The following is an 11,002-nucleotide window of genomic DNA, read 5'->3' as shown; positions in this document are numbered from 1 at the left end:
TGAAGAAAAAAAGTGGGAGTGGAGCTGAAGAAGTGTGCTTTAAAAGCAACTGGGAGTTTTACGATGCTCTGCAGTTCATGGTCGGTTACAGCGCACCTCAAGACGAGACCAGCGCAAATTTGGTAAGTAAAAGTAGCATTTCTAATCATTGTTTTAAATTCTGCACAATCAAACCAAGCAAACAGACAAACATTGTAACTTACCACAGTATTATTGTATGTTCATAATGTATGGATATTTGTCCTTCTGGTTTTTAATGATAAATTTAAATATATTTATATTGCCAGGGAACTTCGCCATTTGTTGACATAAAATACTTCTTGGAAGATTCTCGAATTTCTGTAGCCTCTGCAGACGCATTTCTCGCCCCTTGATGTTCCAAAGAATGAAAAGTTCCTAGTGGCAAATCTTCTCTTAACATTTAACCATTTTCATCCTCTAGATTTCCAGGAGCATAAATACAAGCCGATTTCTTTCTGGATAACAGAAAATTATGTAAGGCGCATATACATAATACAATTGTCTTGGCTCGCTTCGGGGCCACTTCCATCGGCCGTCTTAAGATGCGAAATCGGGCCGATATCAAGCCGAAAGCATTTTCCATAACACGGCTCGCCATCGACAACCTGTAGTTGAAAATACGATTCGGTGCAGGCTGATTGGAGAAAGGAAAAGGTTTCATCAAATACCTTTTTAATGGAAATGCGTCAAACGGTATTTGTCATGTTGCTTTGGGTGTCATCCAGAGGACGTACGTTTGGTACGTTTAAGATATTGTTTTCTAAAGCTTGTGACAATGAACAATTGGCAAATACTCCTCCATCTGATATGCGTCCATTGCACCCGACATCAACGTACAAAAATTTATAATTGGCATCTACTAATACCATCAGGACAATGCTATTTGTTCCCTTGTAGTCGAAGTAGAGACTTCCGCTGTTTTGAGGCTGTTTCAATACAATATGCTTCCCGTCTATTGCTCCCATGCAATTTGGGAATTGCCATTTTTCTTGAAATTCATCTGCAACTTTGTTCCATTCTTCGTTTGAATTGGGAACCTGTAAAAGACATATAATTAGTTCAATAAATTGTCATAAATTTTGGAGCTGCATGTTTTGAGGAACACTCCTCTCTATATAGCAATAGCTAATCTATATTATAATAATCACGGTGTCTGTCCGCCTGTCTGTCTGTCACCCATAAATAATTAGTGTGGAAAAAAAAAGATACTACGTACATACACACACCTCAATACCTGTTATTTTTAATGAGCACTACATTATTTGTGTAATTATTATTTGAAAAAAAATTATTAAATATATTTGATTTAAATAAATGATTAAAATTTAAATATTTAATTCAAATATTTTAATTTAACAGGCACATGCAATCGTTACTATGTATTTATATGTTATGCTTTCTTATCCTAACCTACCCTCCCTCACTTACTGCTCACTCCAGCATTTTCTTTGTGTTTACACAATGTTATATAAAAACACTTTTTCTGGGCTCAACCTGTGTTGCTCCGTGAAATGCTCCTTATAGAACCATTCCTAAGGTATAAATACTGCTAAATATACCAGAGAAAAAAGTTGCATGGAATGCCAGGAATATACCCAGCTTGTTTACCCTTATAGGGTGTCGGTATAAAAACTGTGGCGAGTGAAACCACTACCAGAGGTCCCTTTCCAATTAGACTTCTCCCTCCTCAACATTCCCCGTTACTACGAGGTGTTGTTCTCTACAGCTACTGCCCCCCCCCCCCCCCCACCACCACCACCACCTATCCTTCTCCCATCATTCCTTGTTAGCACCTCGTGAACGTTCGGACGTGTTTTTCGTAGCTCTGTGTTATTCTGTGTTTTTGAATTCAGGAAATGCCTAGCTCCAAATTAGAGGGAGTACACCAAAGGAAACTGGAATCAACCAGAGTAATCTGGAAGTATTAATTTGGAAACAGGAACCCCCAAACAGAAACCTGCTACTAAGAAAATGGAAAAACGAAACTTCGGCATATGGGGAAACAATAGCTAAGGCAGTGGCTATAATCGTTACGCCAAGTGATGATTTATCAACATTCGGAGATTATGTTGCCTCAGAATTGAGGCAACTACGCTCCGAGGCTAATAGAAAACGCTTTGAAAAGAACCATCGTGAAAGCTATCGTTGAAATAGGAGAATTTGAAGATGTGCAATATTCATCCTCTATTTCTTCCTATTCTGCTACTCCTACCCCTCCTCCATTTGTGGAGAGCAATACTACCCTTCCTCCATTGTTGGAGAGCAATCCTACCCCTCCTCCATTGTTGGAGAGCAATCCTACCCCTCCTCCATTTGTGGAGAGCAATCCTACCCCTCCTCCATTTGTGGAGAGCAATACTACCCCTCCTCCATTGCTGGAGAGCAATCCTACCCCCCCTCCATTTGTGGAGAGCAATCCTACCCCCCCTCCATTTGTGGAGAGCAATACTACCCCTCCTCCATTGCTGGAGAGCAATCCAACCCCTCCTCCATTGTTGAAGATAAAATCCTACCCTTCCTCCATTGTTGGAGAGCAATCCAACCCCTCCTCCATTTGTGGAGAGCAATACTACCCTTCCTCCATTGCTGGAGAGCAATCCAACCCCTCCTCCATTTGTGGAGAGCAATACTACCCTTCCTCCATTGCTGGAGAGCAATCCAACCCCTCCTCCATTGCTGGAGAGCAATCCAACCCTTCCTCCATTGCTGGAGAGCAATCCAACCCCTCCTCCATTTGTGGAGAGCAATACTACCCTTCCTCCATTGCTGGAGAGCAATCCCACCCCTTCTGCATTTAGGCAGTGCAAAGAGGCTCTGCGTGTTTTATATCATTTCGATGTTTGATTCAAGTTTTGCAGTATAATTTCTTATACAATTTTATTTGTAGCCCAGCTGAAATGCATTATATTCATTATAACAATTTAAGCACATTAAATTCTAACTCAAAACGTTTTTTTCTTACCTTGAGAAAGTCTTGCAGGGATGTATACAGTGCCTCACACACTTTGGGGACAATAACTGAAATGGTAGGCACAGGTATGCGAAAGAGATGCATCAATGAGTGATAACTGTCTCCTGAAATAAAAGGTTTGATTTAGAAAAAAAAACCATTTATAAAGTTGGTGAATGTTTCATTTACGGCGGTGTTGGTTTTCCAACGCAACTCCTGTCTAAGCTCTATATATAGCGATAACACTTCGGTCATCCACACAAAAGTCACGTGTATATACAGGTTATGTATATAATAGTATGTAAAAGTATATAAAGGATAAATTCTTACCCGAGACCAAAAATCTAAGAGTGACTGCTAATCTTTCTGACGGGGTTATTGCTTTTCTTAACTGAGTATCTCTCTTGCGAATTTTCGGGGACACATTTCCAACAAGTAGTGAAAATCTTCAGGGCTCATACATACGAAGTTTTTATAGCTTTATGTATCTTCCTCAAACAATTCTCTTAATAATTTTGCATGTGCTCCATCTTCTCCCCTTCTGCTTATCCATTTTCGGACCCACATACTTCTTTTCCTTTTCTTTTTCACTTCGTTCATAATTATTAATGCAGCAGCGACACGGCACTTTCGAGACATGTTCTCTCAACCCTCGCTAGTTATCTACTGGCACTGGCTCCAGTGTAAATAGATGCGCGAGAAATCTTACCCGACTTTCGGACACTTTCTCTCGCGACACTCACTCACAGCTCTCAGAGAGAAAAACTTGCTGGTAGTGTGAACAGCTGTAGAGAAAATCGCGCGAGAGTAGCCGTCTCTCGGGAGAGTTTAATCTCCAATCTAAACGCACCTTAATGGGTTGGTCAAGTCGACTCAGGGGCTCTGCAGGTCCAGAGGTTTCCTCCTCTGACCAATCAGTGGAGTACAACTCCACCGTTGCCTTCCCTCCGAGTGAATTCAGGTAGCGTTCCGTGCCTGGGAGACTTCTCGTCTTTTAGCGAAAGATCCTCATTGAACCAAATGCCGAAAGATGTTTATCTGCAATAAAAGAGAAGCGTTATTAAAAACGTCAACATCTTTCTTTCCTACAGTATCTAAGTTTATTAATGAAAACATTCAAGTCCTACATGACTTTGTTATATTATTGAAAAACAGGAAAGTATAAAGTATTTTCGAGTGGTTGAGAAAAACCTAATAGAAAATTTGTATGTCCAGCTAATTTCATGTAGTATATATCAGCAATTACTGAGTAGCATGAAAACTCAAAATGTTTTTGTGCAACTTAATGAAGGTTAATGTTTTTAGCAAGAGTTACATAATGTAATATATACAAATAGCCACTTTGATTGAACTAAAACATCACAGATTTTTAAAGTAATTCTTATTTTTCCTAACTATACAAACCTGAATCAGGTAATAAGATTATATTTTCAGCAAAGCTGGAAAATCAGCTGTTGAAAATTAATGAGGCCTGCCTCAAAAGGGTTCTTCAATGAACTGAGGACTTTGATGATATCCCTACTGAAATTACTTGGAGGGCAGAACTATTCAAAACTCATTACCACTGAGAGTTCCCCCTGAAGAAGAGATCAAGGTGCTTCCCTCTAAAGGCTGAAGGTAGAAAATAAAGTCTGCGATTCTTTGCAAAGAGGATCTGACAGGAGATATGATCTTGGTACGGTAACATCTGTAGATGTGCTACTTAGCCTGGTAGAGTGATGCCGAGAATTTGTGGAGACATCCACACCTCTTTTTCCCAGTTCCTGAAAGTCTCTCATTCAGAGGAGACGCTGGATGACCAACACCCGTGAAGTGACAGGGATGTCACTGAGCTGTGGTGTCTCCACAAGTGTGGTTGGCAAAGCAAATTGGGCCAGTTGTGGGGGGAGAGATCCTGGGGCAGCTTGCACAGCAACGGCATGAGGTTCAGGTACCTTTCTGCTTGTGGCCATTTAGAGATCAATAAACGGATTTTGAGCAAGGCGAAAAATCTATTTTTGGGTGATATGGCCATGTCGTCCTGATGGAAGGTTCCTTTAGGCAGCTTTCTAAGGGATATTTGGCTACAGTGATACTCCCAGAGAATTAACCACAGGTTTCCAGAATTCTAACTCCTGGTGCGAGTATCCTTAATATAACTTTTAAGGATATCCCATAATATCAGGGGACGTATTTCTTGATACGACACATGGCAATCTTCACCCCGAATAGATTTTACGCTTTGAAGGGGAAGAGTGGCGAAATGAAGGGGAGCCGTTATCAAGGTTACTCGGTGGATCCCCTCCCAGTACTACTATGGCGTAACTATTCCTTGTTGCATTTAAGCATGGATAGCCGCAGATAGAGTAGTTTCGGGTGGGGTCTTTCGTTACATAGTTGTATACTCCTTTTTGAAAGAAGGAAGGGTCCATCAGGACGGCATGGGGATATCACCCAAAAATAGATCCGTTTTTTGGGCTCAGCCATGTCGTCCTGATGGAAGCTTACTAGAGAAGTACTTGAAAGTACTATATCTGTGGATTTGTATAAGTTCCTTTACTTTGAATGAGTTCCTTACGTGGTCTCCTAGACCTTTATATATGACATTACCGTTATTTGTCATATCCACTAAGCTTAGAACTAGCTTAGGGCTTCCTTCCCCCTGCAGGGAAAGTGTCAACTTCGACTATAAAGATTCAAAGTTTGTATCTCCATAGGGACGGACGGTAAATCTTAGAGATTACCTTTTTAATCCCCTTGGAAATCTGTACTCTGATTTCAAGTTGGGTCCTTCTAGGGTTTAATCAAAACTCTAGTATACTTTATTCATCTGTAACTGAGATAGCCGCAATAAGATGCAAATACATTTAGTATTTTACTTAGTAACTAGATTATCAATTGTAGTTACAATCAGGTATGAATCTGATCCTGCATTAAAAACACATCAGGGTCCATATTTTCTCCTGTCGGAAAAATATGTAATTTCATCGAAATGATGCCACTCAATGGAGATGTGAAACCAAATCTGACTGATTTGTATAGATTTTGGAAATGCATGAACACCGTGAGGCAAAGTTCAGTCGGCACTGGTGTTATCGGTCAGATATGCACCTATATGGAACAGTGTGTTATTCATCGTTGTGATTTGCACTCGAGGGTAAATGTACCCATGCACCCGATGCACTGGAAAGTCCCAAAGCAGTTCACTGTTAGTCGCAGGCTTAGACGACGGGTTTTTTAATACTACCCGCCGCCACCACAACATGTCTTATTTTATGTACTTGCTTCGTATAGTGTTGGAAGAAGTTCCGTGAAGAAGCAATTTTCTTAGGATCATGAACTGCGGGTGAGCTGTCAGGATCCGCTCTGCGAATAAGTAGGTGAGCATTGCTCTCAGTTATTTAGGGATAGATTTTGATCCTGAGGTTTCGCCTCGGAAGAGCTGTCCTTCCTTGAAGTCTGAAGTTCTACGAAGATAGACCTTAAGACATCCTAATGGGCATAGGGAGACATCTTCCTTCAGTGGGCCGATTCTCCAAGGACCCCACCTTTTGGTGGGGAGCTCGTTTTTGGCGAGAAAGGATTCAGTTCTCCCTCTTCTGTGAACTGAATATGGCCTACATCCCTGATAGGGCCAATATTTCACTAACTCTAGCCCCTGAGGCTATTGCAAACAGAAAATTGACTTTCTGTGTTAGCTCTTTTTAGAGTACAATCCTCATTGTTTAGGTTCAAAGCATAGTGCAAGACTTTGACCAATGCCCATGTAATGGGCTTTGGAGGGGTTGCCGGCTTGGGTCTAGTGCATGCTTTGGTACCTTGAAAAAGGTTTCGCTTATGAGGTCCGTCTCAAAAGGCGTATAGAAGAGGTCTAGTTAGGGCTGACTTACACGTGGTTATCGTAGTAGAAGTCAGGCCTCGTTGTAGGCAAAAGAAGAAAGAGAGACAGAAACCTGTTGAAATTTGTGTTGGTCCCCTTGTTTTCACGAGGGTTACCCCTTTCTTCCAAGACAATCCACATTGTCTCCTGGTTGGACTTAACTTGTACTTTACAATGAAGTTGGCCACATTCTTCGAGATCCCAAACTTTTGTTCACTGCTAGGGCAAAAAAATCATGATATGCAGGTTGTTGGTTTTCGAGTATGAAATGTAACAGCCGACTTCTGCACCAGTTTGGATAAAACTGGGTACGGCAGAGGAAACAGCTACAGTTTCAGTTCTAGAACTAGAGGAAATCAATTATTTTTGGGCCACTTGGGGGGCCACTACAGGAGCTGTTCCTCTGCAGGATCCTAGCTTGTCGAGGACTTTTAGCAGGAAATTGGTTGGTGGAAACAGATAAATTCGATTTCATCCATTCCAGTCGAGAGACATGACGTCTATTGCTTCTGCTTAAGGTTCTCGGAAGGGGCTATATAACGAAGTAGTTTCTTGTTGTCGCTTGTTGTGAAGAGGTCGATCTGCAGTTATGGGACTTTTATAAAAGATAAAGAAGAATGAGTCTGCGTCTAGGGACCATTCTGTCTCTATCAGCTTTCTCCTGGATAGAGCATCCGCCGTCACATCGCGGAACCCTTGAAGGTGAACTGTTGATAAATGCCACCTTCTCTTCCTTGCCAGGCGGAAGATGGCTAACATCACGTGGTTGATGTGAGGTGAACTTGAGCCTTGTCAATTAGACATATTACTATCACCTCGTTGTTGAGAGCCAATCTGATGTGGACTGTTCTGCGAGGGGATAGTCTCCTCAACGTCAGGAGGACTGTCATAGCCTCCAAGATGTTGATGTGAAAGTTTTTCGAACTGGAATGATCAATTTCTTGCCCATTCCTTTCATGCGGATGGCCTCCCCATTCTTTCAGGGAGGCTTCCGTGTGTATCGCCACTGATGTTTGTGGTGGTTAGGCTCTTATTCGTTGACCACAGCCTTATTAGCGTGCGCAATCGGGTTGGTGTCAACCTTGTTGATCTCTTCGAGCGTTTGATGCGTATCTTCTCCAGACTCCTGGCGCATCCTTTGGCTGTGCTTCTAGCACCGGATCTGTCACTACTGCGAACCGGAGTGAGCCCAGTACTCTTTCCTGTTGGCATTTTGAAATCCTCTTGTGTTGGATTAGTTTCTTGACAGATGCCGCATTTTCTCTCCTCTTCTTTAAGAGAATGGAGAGGTGGTCTGACTGCAAGTTCCCATGAATTCTTAACCATTGAAACTTGTGAGCTGGAGAAAGGCAAGACTTCTAGCGATTGATCTTGAGGCCCAGGTGTTCCAGGAACTGGATCACCTTTCTGGCCGCTTGCAGACAAGTAGCCTTGGATGCTGCCCGCGCCCGCCAATCAACCAGTTATGCTACTACCTGTACTCCTTCGGAGCGTAGGTGCTGGACGCTTGTGTCCATTAGCTTTGTGAATACCTTTGGTGCTATGTTTAGTCCAAAGGGCATGGCTCTGAAGACAAATTTTGTCTTCTGTAGCCTGAATCCTAGATAAGAGGAGAAGGGGCGACTGACTGATAGGCGCTAGAAGGCATCTGCCAGGTCTATTGAGACTGTATACGCCCCTTTTTGGTGGAAGGGTCCTTATGTGTTGCACTGTAAGCATCCGGAACTTCTTGTTCTCGATGAACTTGTTGAGTGGAGACAAGTCTAGAATGACTGGGTTTGTCCGAGTCTTTCTTGGGAACACAAAACAGCCTTCCCTGAAATTTTGATGGACTTCGCTTTCCTCATTACCTTCTTTTTCAAGAGTTCTGAGATATATTCTTCCAATGAGGGGGAAGTGTTGGAAGAATTTTGGAAAGGTGGATTTTTGTTCCATTTCCAAGCAAGTCCATTCGTAATTTGGCTGTGGACCCAGGGACCGAAGGTCCAATGATCCCGAAAGTGGAAAAGTCTACCTCCTACCTGGAACCTCTCATTGTTTAGAGGTTCCTGAGGACGTGTTTCCATGACCACGTCCTCCTCCACCCTTGGGGGATTTCCGGAGGATCCTCTTTTTGGGCCCTTACCTTTGTAGGGCCGAAAGGTGGTCGAGTGCCTTTCAAAGCCTGGATTAAATACAGGTGACTGGCTACCAGCTAATGAGAGACCATCTGGAAGGTGGTTTATGGCTGGACTACCATTTGAGGCACCGTGGTGATGGTCACGGTCGGAAATTGTGCAGTTCTAATGATGATTTCCTCTTTGAAGACATGCCCCACTTTTGGAGCAGGTTCCTATTCTCCGTGGTGGCTTTGGTAATGACTTCTTGGACCACTTCCTCTGGAAAAGGGTCTACGCCCCAGATATATGATGAAATCAGTTTTCTGTTTCGTGTTTCATCTTTGTTGCGGCAAACACATGCTCTCTGCTGGTCCTTTTTTGACCTGAGAAGAGCCTACAAATCCATCGCAAGGTTGGGGCGTTATTAAAGTCCTGCACACATTTCTAAGCAGTTCTGATGAGACAGGGAGGCGGCACGACTATCTTTCGTGTCCTGTTCCCTTCTCAAAGGATGGTTTGGCAACTTTGGAAGGTTCTCATTAACTACTGGCCTGCTATCTCCGGATCCAACCTCGAGACGGAGAAGGTTAGATGTACCTCTTTTCACTTCTCCTCGCAGGTGGGCATAGCTAGAGATAACGGTTTGCATTTCTCTAGAATTGGTCAGTGTTTTCCCTCTTCAACTGCTCTCATGACACAGTCTAGGGCTTTCCCCAAAAGGGGGAAGGCTCAGGAGGAAGGAGCAATGAAGGTTGGATGCTTCTTGCTCAATGCTGAGACTTTGGAGTTAGTATATCCGGCTCCTTTCTGGGTCTTGGTAAGGATGGCTTGTGCCTTGTCATGTTCGAGGACAATGGCTTCCTTCGGTAGTCTCCTCACGGGATGTAGGTTCATCTTGCAGTCTCACGGTAGCAATCTGGGTACGCTGAAAGCTGGGCCAGAATTGAAGCTCTTCAAGGAGATTGGACCCCAACTTCTAGGAGATATAAAGCTTCCCATTCAACATGGGTATGTGTTCCGTCTACCTCCAGGGGTTGGTTCGGAGCAGTGAGGGAGGTCAGATATTTCAAGAGGCTTAACGGAGCCCCTGGAAGCGCCAGGGCATTTCCTTCCCTGTACCTCTCTCTTCATCTCTTTGAGATCTTGCTTTTTCTCCTCTCGTTCCTTCCGGAACAGTGTCAGTGTCTGCTGGATCGACTCTAGGAGCGTTTCGCTCCTGCCGACCTGTCTAGCCAGTTGGGGCTGAAGAGGTTGATGACATAAGTTGATATGCTGGCACAGTGAGCTGAGGGACCTCAATCACCATCAAAACGGATCCTTCTTCCTCCATGGGTGGTTGAACCACTCTTTATTTAGGGCTTTCTTGCAGTAGGTCCTGTCCGGTGTCAGTGGACACCTCTGACATCCGATCTTGGTGGATGTCCAAGTTTTGCAGTGCCTGTTGATATCCGTGCCCACTATCAGTTGGATAGAGGGATGCTGGACCTGTGCCTGAGGCACAAACATATTCAATTGAGCCTTAGGGAACAGTAGGCACTTCAAAGATTTGTTAGGTAGGTAAGGTCCCAGAGAGTTCTTCTAGAAGCCTCATATTCACCTTTGGTGGGTTTCCCTTGCAGTATCCCTTGACTCCGTAGTGTCAGGATATCTTTTACAAAGCCGTCGGTCAGCAAGGTTAGGCGATTGGAGCAACCCTTCGGGTCCCAGAACCTCAGGGATCCAGATACGATGCAGCAGGGGCATAAAACCTGTACATCGTATGCCCACAAAAGTCCTTACTCTTGTGGTTGTAGAATACAATTGTACACTTCGCCATTGGCTCCTCCTGTAAGGGAGAAAAAGGGTGAATGAGTACTAGGTTGTTTATATTATGATATAATATATGCTTAAAATACGGGTCCCAGTACCTCAGGAATCCGGATACGATGAAGCAGGGGGCATGAGACCTACACATCTTGTGGCCACTAAAGTCCCTGCTTTTGTGGTTGCAGAACATGACTGCACACTTCACCTTAGCTTCCTCCTATAAGGAGAGAAAGAGTGAAATAACTATAGGGTAATTTATCTCACTGA

The 11,002-nt window shown here is 43.4% G+C and overlaps 1 pseudogene; it reads right to left on the bottom strand.

Annotated features, from left to right (window-relative positions):
- Positions 1-421: 421 nt before the first annotated feature.
- Positions 422-11,002, bottom strand: part of LOC137626721 (putative nuclease HARBI1) — an 81,607-nt pseudogene continuing 71,026 nt past the window's right edge.

The sequence above is a fragment of the Palaemon carinicauda genome, chromosome 34, assembly GCF_036898095.1.
Source record: "Palaemon carinicauda isolate YSFRI2023 chromosome 34, ASM3689809v2, whole genome shotgun sequence".
Classification (NCBI taxonomy): Eukaryota; Metazoa; Arthropoda; class Malacostraca; order Decapoda; family Palaemonidae; genus Palaemon; species Palaemon carinicauda.
The sequence above is the reverse complement of the archived record's forward strand: the minus strand, read 5'-3'. Positions and strand labels throughout refer to the sequence as shown.